General features: G+C 38.5%; 1 protein-coding gene across 17 annotated transcripts in view; it reads left to right on the forward strand.

The window, feature by feature from the left end:
- TMCC1 (transmembrane and coiled-coil domain family 1) overlaps positions 1 to 12,705 on the forward strand; it is a 390,104-nt gene that overhangs the window by 137,386 nt on the left and 240,013 nt on the right. For 4 of the 17 annotated variants that reach the window (XM_077116453.1, XM_077116459.1, XM_077116464.1 and 1 more), the window contains one exon: positions 4,870 to 4,917. The exons of 9 other annotated variants lie outside the window; for them this stretch is intronic. The gene's annotated coding sequence lies outside the window, so the exon portion shown is untranslated. The remainder of the gene's footprint in view (positions 1 to 4,869; positions 4,918 to 12,705) is intronic. 4 more of the 17 variants (XM_077116455.1, XM_077116457.1, XM_077116465.1 and 1 more) reach the window with 1 other exon arrangement.

Raw genomic sequence — 12,705 nt, forward strand, 5'->3', positions numbered from 1 at the left:
ACCTCTGTTTCCTTCTGTTTTTTCCCCCCTTTTTCTGTCAGTCCTGCCCCCTTGGCATCAGGGCAAAAATGAACAACCTCCGCTTTGATCAGGTTCACCTAAGCTGGGGGCCTATTTTTACTAGTCAGAATTTGTTAATTAGTTCCACAATTGGCGTTTGATTGTGCCCAGTCCCTGCTGCTGGTAAAGTTTCTTTCCTTTCCCCTCTGGGAAGCGGCCTGTGGGGGAGGGGTGCCAGCCACTGCAGCTTTGGAAACTCACGGTTCTGGGGGGTGCTCGCAGCTGGTCCAGACTGGGGTACGCTGTGTGTCCAGTCACTGACGTGGCCCCAGGAGGTGTTCTGTACTGTTTCTGGTTATGTAGTAGTTGTTCTGGAGGACGAACTAAAATGTGCACATTGTTAAGCCGCCATCTTGACCTGGAAGTCGTATTGGCTTTTATTAAGGGGATTTATTTAGGTACAAATTTATAGTTTTTCGGAGGAAAGGCAACTAGCTTTCATCTGAGTTTCTCTGTCATTGGAAAGGCAGAAGGTGATGTCTACTGGCCTTCTCTCCTGGTTTCCAGTAGCTTTCCCCAGGGTGAATGATTCCTTTCTGCATCTCCAAACATCTGGACTGAGCTGTGAGTGCTGATATGAGGTATGCTGAGCTGTTGAGCTCTCTTTGATCTCTCACTTTTAAGCCTCCAGCTAATTAAATTAAACCTCATTCATTGTGGAAGGCACTCTTCTCACTAACTGCGGATGTAATCTGCCACAGATGAATTTCACATGCTGATGATTTAAGTCCACAGCAATGGAACAATGGGGCCTCATCACCTGGCCAGATTGACACCTGAATCTAACTATCACACTCACTGTTCATTGTAATATTTTAAAATGATAGCTTTTCGATTTACTCCTTGGGCTGTCAGTTTCCTGGTTTTGTAACCACCTGGTGATAATAAGACAGAGATTTTCTTGCCCTTCAGCCTTCTTGCCCTTCAGCCTTCCTGTCAGGAAGGTCTGCCTAAGGTGAATGCATTGTGTATGGTGTTCCTTGTCTTGTCTTGGACTTTTGCTTGTTAGTTTTTTTTTTTTAATTGAGAAATTGTCACATGTTTTCAGTTGTTTTGGAGTTCCCTTGTTTACAGGAGTTGGGTTGTTCCCTCGATTACCCAAGGAATAAACCTTCCTTTCCTAGGTATCTGAAGCTGGCAGGGCTTTGTCCCAGACTGTCTGCCTGTATAGTTTTTTACACTCCTTGTCTTAGGCTATTTTTGCCTGGAGGGCAAATTCTGTGAGTAGGGTCATTCAGAAGAGGACTTTCCCAATTTGTTTTTTTCCAGTGAAAACAGAGCCAGGGACCTATGTAGGGGACACAGACCTTATTCACCGTGCCCTGTGAAGTAATCAGGAAAGGCGTCAGAAACTTCTCCAAAGATTCTCCAAAGCTCAAGTTTCCTGGGCTGACTAGGAAATCCACCCCTTCAGTTAACTTTCCCCCCCACAGCACTTAGGAGGCACTGCATATTTAAAATCTCTACCCTTGTCTACAAAGGGCTGAAACAATGTCTGCCACCTTTGTCTGCGGTGGGGCCAAAGCAGTGGCTGCTGCTCCCTTTGTCTGGGGCAAGTTGAAAACAATAGCTGCCCTCAGAGCCACTACCCAGCCATCCAGATTCACTAATCAAAAGTTTTGACCAGTGTTTGGCCATGCACAGCCTTGTTCTTGGGGAAGAGGATTTTTTTTAACGTGTATTATATTTATTCTTAGGATAAGGTAAATAAACTTTCTAACTTTCTGAAGAAATTTTTAGTGAAGAGCTGCATGTATATATCACAATCAAATAAGTAACTTTACAGATTTCCTTCTTCAAAGTTTATTAATCTATTCCTTGTTTTTTCTTTTTTTTCCTTACTTGTCTGTCCATTCACTGGAGAAAGGGAGTATCATTCACAAGGTTTTAGTCACATAGTCAGACCTTAAGAGCTGTATAGTTATTCAGTGAATTTCAAGAATCGAGGCTACTGGACTACAGTTCAGTAGTTTCAGGTATTTCCTCCTAGCTACTTCAGTACCGCTAAAATTGAAAAGGGATCTGTATCCCACATAAGAATAGCCTCCAAAATGACCTCTTGATTCTTTGAAGTCTCTTAGCCACTGAAACTTTATCTTGTTTTATTTCTCTTCCCACTTTCGTCAAGAAGTCCTTCCCAATCCCACGATGCCAGGGCCAGGCTCATCCCCAGAGGTCACGTCTCACGTTGCCAGGGAGAGTCACACTCCTGGGAGTCATGTCCCTTGTTAGTGGGAAGAGCAGCAAGTTCACCAGTGGAGTTGGCTTAGAGAGAGAGGCCACATCTGAGCACAAAAGAGGCTCTTTAGAGGGGACTCGCATGATCGTGAGAAGGCTTAGCTTCTCTTTTGCAGGAGTAAGTTTCATAACAGCAAGTCCCAAGATCAAGATCCTGGCCCATCAAATTGTCAATCCCCAAAGTTTATGAGCATATCAGGTCTTCCTCAGGTAGGGAAGATTAATATTTCCATCTTTTGCTCTAGTCCCCCAAGGGGACTTTGCAAATACTTTCTTATTTTCTGCCCACGTTACTCTGGGATATTTCGGGGCATCACACTAACCTATACCAACCAACAAGATCTCACTCCCTACTCAAGACTCCATGTAATTATGGTGTTTGACTGAACTGATCATAAAAGTTAAATTAGATAATGTGCTACCCAAAATATGAATTTTGCATCCAGTAAACATCCCTTCCTTTGGTCTTACACAGAAATTGAAGTTTTCAAATTGTCAGTATCACCCTGCATTCTGATTTACCTTAGTCCCAGCCAGATCAGCTTCATTCATGTATCTGTTGACGTCTAATTACTTTTTCAACTTTTTAAATTGTCGCTATATGGGGTAATGCTGACTCTCATAGCTTCAGAGCTCTAATTTTGAGTCTCATGTGTCATGCAAATACCCAAAATTCCAGGGAACGATCAGGTTATACCCAATTAGCTCAGCAGCTCAGAATTCAGAAATAACAGTTACAACTCTGGAATAGATGTCATTGTAAGCTGTAAGATTTTACAATCTAGGAACGTTTACAATAGGCCTCAACCTGATAACCCATGCTCTTGACTTCAGTTCATCAAATCTGTATATTATAGTTAGTCCGTATCATTGAGGCATGCTAAGATTTTTTTTATTATTAATTAAAGAAAAAAAAGAAATTAACACAACATTTAGAAATCATTCCATTCTACATATGCATTTTTCTTTTTGTTTCTGACATTTCATTCAGCATACTGTCCTCAGTGTTCATTCACCTAGTTGCGAGCTTCACAACTTCATTCCTTCTTGCAGCTGCTCAATAGTCCATTGTATGTATACACCATAGTAGACACCACAGTATGCCCTTCCTTTCCTTAGTTGGTGTATCCTTAGGCCACCTCTGTCCATTGCAAATCAAGAATACTGCTGCCATAAACACCAGTGTGCAAATTCCATTTGTGTCCCCACTTTCAGTTCCTTCAAGTATGTATCTAGCAATGGGGTTGCAGATCATATGGCAACCCTACCTGTAACCTCCTGTTAACCACCACTTCCTTCCAGAAGAGCTGCACCACTCAGCTTCTCTACCAACAGTAGATAGGTACATCTCCTTTTCTGTTCATTTTTTTCTGAATCTTTGTTCATTTTTTAACAGTATAATTGTATCTCTTTGTTCATTTTTTAACAGTATTACTTGCATATCATACAGTCCAGCCTAAATAAAAGATCACTGGCTCCTAGTATAGTCACACAGCCTTATCTTTGTCTCCACAATCTATATGAGGACATTTCCTTTTCTTCTACAAAGAATCCCATAACTCACCCCCACATCCCCTGCTTATTGACATTTAGTTTTGGCATATGGCCTTTGTTACATTCAGTGGAAGCATATTACAGTGTTACTGTTAACTATAGACCTTAGCTTTCCTTGATTTTATTTTTTCCTGTATACCGTCCCATTTTCAATACCTTGCAATGTTGACATTCATTTGTTCTCCCTCATGCAAAAACATTCATATATTTGTACATTTAATCACCTTCGTCTACTCCAGGCATTCTAGACTCATTCTTTATCCTCTATCTTTCTTTTTGGTGTCGTACATGCCCCCTAGCTCTTCTCCTTCAACCATACTCACATTCAGCTTCATTCAGTGTACTTATATTATTGTGCTACCATCAGATAGTTTTGTGCCATCCATTTCTGAATCTTTACAATCAGTCAGTCTGTACTCCTTCATCACCAAATGCCCAGTCTCTACTCTGTATGTCCTGATGACCTGTGTTCTTGACTTTTACTCTAAAAGTTCACTTATTAATGTTAGTTCATATTAGTGAGACAATAATTTGTCCTTTTGTTTCTGGCTAACTTTACTCAGCATACTGTCCTCAAGGTTCATCCATGTTATTACATGCTTTATCACTTTATTCTGTCTTATAGCTTTGTGATATTCCATTATATGTATATACCACAGCTTGTTTTGCCACTCATCCATTGATGGACATTTGGGCTCTTTCCATGTCTTGGCAGTTGTGAATAATGCTGCTATAAACAAAGGTGTGCAAATGTCTGTTTGTGTCCTTGCCTTCAGTTCTTCTGAATATATGTCTAGTAATGTGATTGCTGGATCATATGGCAATTGTATACTTACCTTCCTGTGGAACCACCAAACTGCCTTCCATAGCAGTTGCACTGTTCTACCCTTCCACCAATAGTGGATAAGTGTGCCTCTCTCTCCATATCCTCTATGGCACTTGTTGTTTTCTGTCTTTTTTGATAGTGGCCATTCTAGTGGGTATCAAATGATACCTTATTGGTTTTTTTTTTTGTAGGTGCATGCTCCAGGAATTGAACGCGGGTCTTCCCACTTGGAAGGTAAGGTAAGCTTTCTACCACTGAACCACCTGTGTACCCTTTTTTGTGGTTTTGATTTGCATTTCCCTAGAAGTCAGGGTACTTCATTCAGGGTGCTTAGATTATTATACTCCAATCAGGTAATATTGTGCTATCCATTTCTGAGTTATTACCACATCAGTCCTGTTGCAGAATCTGTATCCCTTCAACACCAATTACCCAGTTGCCCAATCTCTACCCTATTTCCATCTCCTAATAACTTGTGTTTTTTACTGAGCATCTCCAAGTTCACTCATTAGTGTTAGTTTATATCAGGAGACCATATAGTATTTATCCTTTTGTTTCTGGCTAATTTCACTCAGCTTAATGTCTTCAAGATCTATCCATTTTGGCATAGGTGATTCAGTGGTAGAATGCTCACCTTCCATGAGGGAGACCTGGGTTTGATTCCCAGACTGTGCACACACACACCCTCCCCCCCCCCAAAAAAAAGATTCATCCATTTTGTGGCATGCTTCATGAATTTATTCTGTGTTACAACTGTGTAAATTCTATTGTATGTATATACCACAGCTTGCATTTCCCTAATAGCCTGTGACGTTGAGCATCATTTTCTTTTTTAAACTTTTTTTGTTATATAGTATAACAAATACAATAAAAGAAATAAAAAGCAATAGTTTTCAAAGCACTCTTCAGAAAGTGCATTTTTTTGGATAGATCCCAGAGTTTGTTATGGGCTACCATACGATCCTCTCATATTTTTCCTTCTAGTGACTCTAGAATCTGGGAGACTAGAGGGCTTAAATACTTTTTTCTGATCACAATCGACTTTGTTTCCCTTCTTTTTCTGTGAATAATAACATATACAAAAAAGCTGTAAATTTCAAAGCACAGCACTATAGTTAGTTGTAGAACATATTTCAGAATTTGACATGGGTTATAATTTCGCAATTTTAACTTTTTACTTCTATCTGCTCTAAAATACTAGAGGCTTAGAGATATCAATTTAATAATTCAGCTTTCATATTCATTTATTAAGTTCCATCTTCTATGTATAATTCCGCCATCACCTTTGATCTTTCCATACCTCTCATTGGGGTTGTTTGGGCTATGGCAATTCTAAATTTTTGATATTGGAAGGGTCTGTCACTGATATGGGTTAGGGAGATGGAACTGTATAATGTTCTGGAGAGGCCGAGCTAGGTTTCAGGACATGTCTGGACCAGGGACCCGTCTGTGGGTTGTAGGTTTCTGGCAAGTTACTCTAGTGCTTGTGGAATCTTATAAATTGCCCTAGGTGTTCTTTAGAATTGGTTGGAATGATCCTGGTTGGGGGTTGGCAGGTTATGATAGGTAGCAAGGTGTACCCGAAGTTTGCATAAGAGCACCCTCCAGAGTGACCTTTCAACTCTATTTGAACTCTCTCTGCCACTGATACTTTATTAATTATACTTCTTTTCCCCCATTTGGTCAGGATGGAATTGTTGGTCCCACGGTGCCAGGTCTGGATTCATCCCTGGAAGTCCTCTCCCACATCGCCAGGGAGACTTTCACCCCTGGATGTCATGTCCCAAATAGGGGAGAGGGCAATGATTTCACTTGCAGAGTTGGGCTTAGAGAGACTGAGGCCACAACAGAGGTCCTTGATAAGTAACTCATAGGTATGCCTGTAGGTAGTCTAAGCTTCTCAGCTATCTACATAAGCTTCAAAAGAGTAAGCTTCATGATCGAGGGCATGGTATATTGATTTGGGTGTCCCTAAAGTTTGACACAGTATCAGGGGATTCCCTTATGGTAAAGTTTAATAGTTCCATAGTCTTTCTCCCCTCCCTCAGGGAACTTTGCCAATGCTTTTTACTTAATTATCTGCTTAATATACTCTAGGATGTTTCCAGGCATTACAATAATCTATAGAGGATTGAAGGACCTCTTTCTCATTCTGTGCTCTCTGTGTTTCAGTTGTTTAAATGAGCTATACAGATAGGTTGAATTACATTATGCACTACAGAAAATTTCAATTCCAGATCAAATAAACCTTTCTTCCATTAGTCTCAAAGAGTATGTGTGGTTCTAAAATATAGACACTGTCTTCCTTAACTCTGTGTTCTGAATTACTTTAACCCCAACCTGTTCGGCTTCATTCTTATGTCTAAATATCAGGTTATATATATATATAAAACAGCCTCTCAGAATCCAGAAATAATAATGACCACTCCAGGCTTAATGGGTCTGCTCTAAAAGCTTACAGTCTAGGCCCCTGTTTTCTTATAAGCATTTTCTAAAGGTTACCATACCATTTTTGTTTTTTTTTTGTTTCTGGCTTATTTTGTCTCACCAGGTGTCCCACATGTTCATTCACATCATTGCATACCTCACGACTCTGTTCCTTTTTGTAGCTGCACAGTCTTCATTCATATGTATACACCATCATTCGCCATTCTACTTCTCTGTCAGTGAATCCTTCAGTCACCTACATTTATTGGGAATCATGTAGAGGGCCCAAAGTCTATGGTCCATCAACATTCTCAATTTTAGATAATTTCGTTGTTTCCAAGAGATGGAAAACCAATAAACACACCCTCACCAAATAGAAAATCTAAACCTCCTCCTAACTGTTGTCCCTCACCCCATTATTTACCTCTGCTGTTGCCGTGGTAGTGCTGATGGCTTCCTTTTGAACATAGCTCATAGCATGCAATAGCAGTTTTCCCTCTGTACTCTGGACTTAAACAGTCTTTAAACAAGAATCTTAACTTTGAAGTAATTCTTACAAGAACTCATTCATATTTCTAGCGTGAGTCAGTAGGACATGTAGGTCTATAAAATCCCTTTCAATCTCTGTTCATCTTCAATATAGTAATATTATTTCTAGACCCACTAGAGAATCACCTTCACTCTTGTCTATTCTCTTACATTAAAGTTCAACCTCGTTAGCTAACAGTTCACCCATCTTTAGCTTCTCTGTATCTCTAAGTCCCCTGTATTCTGTATTATAAGTCCCTGATTATACCTTTATGCTGGTCATAAAAGTGGAATCATACAGTAGCTGTCCATTTGTGTCTGGCTAATTTCACTCAGCATTATGTCCTCAAGGCTCATCTATCTTGTCATGTGCTTCAAGGCATCATTTTGTCTTACTGCTGCATAACGTTCCATCGTATGTCTATACCACATTTCATTGATCCACTTGTCTGTTGATGGGCATTTGGTTTCTTTCTATCTTTTGGCAAATGCGAATAATGCCACTATGAACATCCGTGTGCAAATGTCTGTTTGTATCATTGCTTTCAGCTTTTCTGGGTATATACCAAGTAGTCCTATTGCTGGGTCATAGGGCAGCTTGATATTTAGTTTCCTAAGGAACCACCAAATAGTCTTCCATAGTGGCTACACCCTTGTACATTCCCACCAGCAGTGCATAAGTGTCCCAGTTTCTCCACTTCCTCTCCAACATTTATAGTTGCCTGATTGTTTAATAGCAGCCATTCTTATAGGTGTGAGGTGGTATCTCATTGTAGTCTTGATCTGCATTTCCCTTATAGCTAGTGAAAATGAGCATCACTTCATGTGTTTTTGAGCAATTTGTATTTGTTCTTCAGAAAAGTGCCTATTCATATCTTTAGCCCATTTAATAGTTGGGTTGTTTGTTCTTTTGTTGTTGAGTTGTATGATTTCTTTATATATGCAGGAAATCAAACCTTTGTCTGATATGTGATTTCCAAATATTTTCTCCCATTGAGTTGACTGCCTCTTCACCTTTTTGACAAAGTCTTTTGAGGTGCAGAAGCCTTTGATTTTGAGGCGTCCCATTTACCTATTTTTTCTTTTGTTGCTTGTGCTTTGGGTATGAAGTTTAGGAAGCTAATTCCTATTACTAGGTCTTGAAGATGTTTCCCTACATTTTCTTCTTAGAAGCTTTGTGGTGCTAGTTCTTATATTTAGATGTTTGGCACACTTTGAGTTAATTTTTGTGCAGCATGTAAGATAGGGGTCCTCTTTCATTCTCTTGGCTATTGATATCTAGTTCTTCCATGCCCAATTATTGGAAAGACTATTTTGTCCCAGTTCAGAGGATTTGGGTGCTTTATCAAAAATCAGTTGACCATACATTTGGTGGTTTATTTCTGTACTCTCAATTCAATTCGATGTGCCTGTACCATGCTGTTTTGACCACTGTGGCTTTATAATAGGTTTTAAAGTCAGGGAGTGTTAATCCTCCCACTTTGTTCTTTTTTAGGAGGCTTTTAGCTATTCGGGGTCTCTTTCCCTTCCAGATAAATTTAGTAGTGACCTTTTCCAAAGTTTCAAAGTAGGTTGTTGGAATTTTGACTGGTGCTGTGTTAAACCTGTACATCAATATGGGGAGAATTGACATCTTATCTATATTTAACCTTCCTGTCCATAAGCAGGGAATGTCTTTCCAGCTATTTAGATCTCCTTTGAATTCTTTTAGCAGTGTTGTGTAGTTTTCTGTGTACAAGTCCTTTACATCCCTAGTTAAGTTCATTCCCAAGTATTTGATTATTTTAGTTGCTATTTTGAATGGATTTTTTTTCCTTAACTGACTCCTCAGCTAGGTCATTACTTGTGTATAGAAATGTTACTGATTTTTGCACATCAATTTTATATCCCACCACTGTGCTGAATTTATCAGCTCAAGTAACTTTGCTTTAGATTTCTCAGGATCTTCCCAGTATAGTATCATATCACCTTCAAATAATGAGAGTTTCACTTCTTCCTTTCCAATTTGGATGCCTTTTATTTCTTTGTCCTGCCTAATTCCTCTAGCTAGAACTTCGAGCAAAATGTTGAAGAATAGTGGTGACAGTAGGTATCCTTGTCTTGTACCTGATCTTAGGGGGAAGGCTTTCAGTCTCTCTCCATTGAGTCCGATACTGATTGTCGGTATTTCATATATTCCCTTTAACATATTGAGGTAGTTACCTTTGATTCCTATCATTTGGGGTGTTTTTATCAGAAAAGAATGCTGAAATTTGTCAAATGCTTTTTCAGCATCAATCAAGATGATCATGTGATTTTTCCCTTTTGATTTGTTAATGAGCTGTGTTACATTAATTGATTTTTTTCTGTTGAACCATCCTTGTATTCCTGGGTTAAATCCCACTTGGTCATGGTGTATAATTCTTTTAATGTGCTGTTGGATTGGATTTGCTAGTATTTTGTTGAGAATTTTTGCATCTGTTTATTAGGGAGATTGGCCTGTAGTTTTCTTTTCTTATAGCATCTTTACCCGGTTTGGGTATTAAAATGGCATTATCTTCATAAAATGAGTTACGTAGAGTTCCTTTTTCCTCAATTTTTTGGAAAAGTTTGAGCAGGATTGGTTAGTTCTTTCTGGAATGTTTGATAAAATTCCCCTGTGAAGCCATCTGGCCCTGGGCTTTTCTTTGTAGGCAGACTTGATGACTGAATCTCTTTATTTATGATTGATTTGTTGAGATCTTCTATTTCTTCCTGAGTCAGTGTAGCTTATTTGTGTGTCTCCAGGAATTTGTCTGTCTCATCTAAGTTGTCTAGTTTGTTGGCATGTAGTTGTTCATAGTATCCTCATGATTTCTTTTATTTCTTCAGGCTCTGTTGTAATGCACCCCTTCTCATTTCTGATTTTGTTTATTTGCATCCTCTGTCTTTTATTATTTGTCAGTCTTGGTAGTGGCCCATCAATTTTAATGATTTTCTCAGAGAACCAACTTTTGGTTTTATTGGTTCTTTCTATTGTTCTCCCATTCATTTATCTCTGCTTTAATCTTTCTTATTTCTCTTCTTCTATTTACTTTAGCGTTTTTGCTTTTCTTTCTCAGTTTTCTCCAGGTTTGCTGTTGAGTCCTCTATGTTTGCTCTTTCTTGTTTTTCAATATAGGCATTTACGGCAATAAATTTCTCTCTCAGCACAGCCTTTGCCACAACCATAAGTTCTTATAAGTTGTATTCTCATTTTCATTCATCTCCAGATAGCTGCTGATTTCTCTAGCAATTTCTTCTTTGACTCACTGCTTGTTTAAGAGTGTGTTATTTAATCTCCATATATTGGTGAATATTCTCATTCTTTGGTGGTTATTGAAATCCAACTTGATCCCACTGTAATCAGAGAAAATGCTTTGAATAATTTCAATATTTTTAAATGTATAAAGACCTGGTTTGTGCCCCAGCATATGATCTGTCATGAAGAATGTCTCATGAGCACTAGAGAAGAATGTATAACCTTGTGCTTTGGGGTGTGTGGTAGTTAGATTCAATTCTCAACTTGGCCAGATGAAGGTGCCTAGATCTATTGCTGTGGACATGAGCCAATGGCGTGTGAACCTCATCTGTTGCTGATTATATCTGTAGTCGGCTAGGAGGCATATTTGCTGCAATGAATGATGTTTGATTTAATTGGCTAGTGCTTAAATGAGATTGCTTAATGTAGCATAGCCCAAGCAGCTCAGCATACCTCATCTCAGCACTCACAGCTCAGCCCAGGCCTTTGGAGATTCAGAAAGGAATCACCGTGGGGAAAGTTGTTGGAACCCAGAGGTCTGGAGAGAAAGCCAACAGAGATCATTCTGTGCTTTCCCAAGTAAGAAAGAACCTCAGTTGAAAGTTAGCTGCCTTTCCTCTGAAGAACTAACAAAATAAATTTTTACTGGAAATCGATCCATCTCTACTATGTTGCATTCCGGCAGCTAGCAAACTAGAACAGGGTGCAATGACCTATATGTCTGTTAGGTCTAATTCATTTATTGAGTTATTTAACTTCTCTGTTTCCTTGTTGATCTTCTGTCCATCTGTTCTGTCTATAGAGGAGAGTGGTGTATTGAAGTCTACTATTATTGTGGAAACATCTATCACTCCCTTCAATTTTGCCAATGTCTGTCTCATGTACTTTGGAGCTCCTTGATTGGGAGCATAAACATTTATAATTGTTATATCTTCTTGGTGAATTGACCCTTTAATTAGTATATAGTGTCCTTCTTTGTCTCTTATGAGGTCTTTACATTTAAAGTTCATTTTGTTTGATATTAGTATAGCTACTCCTGCCTTCTTTTGGTTACAACTTGCATGGAAGATCTTTTTCTCTCCTTTCACTTTCAGTCTGTTTGTATCCTTGTGTCTAAGATGAGTCTCTTATAAGCAGTGTATAGCTTGGTTATGTTTCTTAATCCACTCTGCCGATTTGTATCTTTTAATTGCTAAGTTTAGCCAGTTAACATTCAAAGTTATTACTGAAACAGCGTTTCTTGATTCTTTAAATTTAAAGAAATTTAATTCTTTAAATTACCCTTAGTGGTACTCTTCAATTCTTTGCCCTTCTCCAGACCTCCCTCTCCTGTCTTTTTTTTTTTTCAGCTGGCAGAACTCCTTTTAGTAGTTCTTGTAAGGCTGGTCTCTTATTGACAAATTCTTTCAGGACTATTTTGCCTGTGAAAGCTTTAATCTCTCCCTCAATTTTAAAGGGCAATTTGACTTCATTTTTCAAGATATTTTTAGCTATCTGTGACACCCTGCCCTTCCTAATAAATGTGGTTATTGGTTTTCTGTTTCTGCAAATTAAGTTTTTGGAATTTTAATTGGTATTGCATTGAACCTACAAATCAATTTAGGTAGATCTGACATCTTTTTTTTTTTTAATTTTTTTTTATTAGAGCAGTTGTAGGTTTACAGGGACATCATGCAGGAATGTAAAGATTTTTTGTTTAATTTATTTTTTGTGATCAAACCAAAACAACATATAAATACAAACTTATTTTTGCTTTTTTAATTTTTTAAATTTTTATTAATAAAATAAATCAACATACAAAATGAACATTCTT

Source organism: Tamandua tetradactyla, chromosome 9, assembly GCF_023851605.1.
Source record: "Tamandua tetradactyla isolate mTamTet1 chromosome 9, mTamTet1.pri, whole genome shotgun sequence".
Classification (NCBI taxonomy): Eukaryota; Metazoa; Chordata; class Mammalia; order Pilosa; family Myrmecophagidae; genus Tamandua; species Tamandua tetradactyla.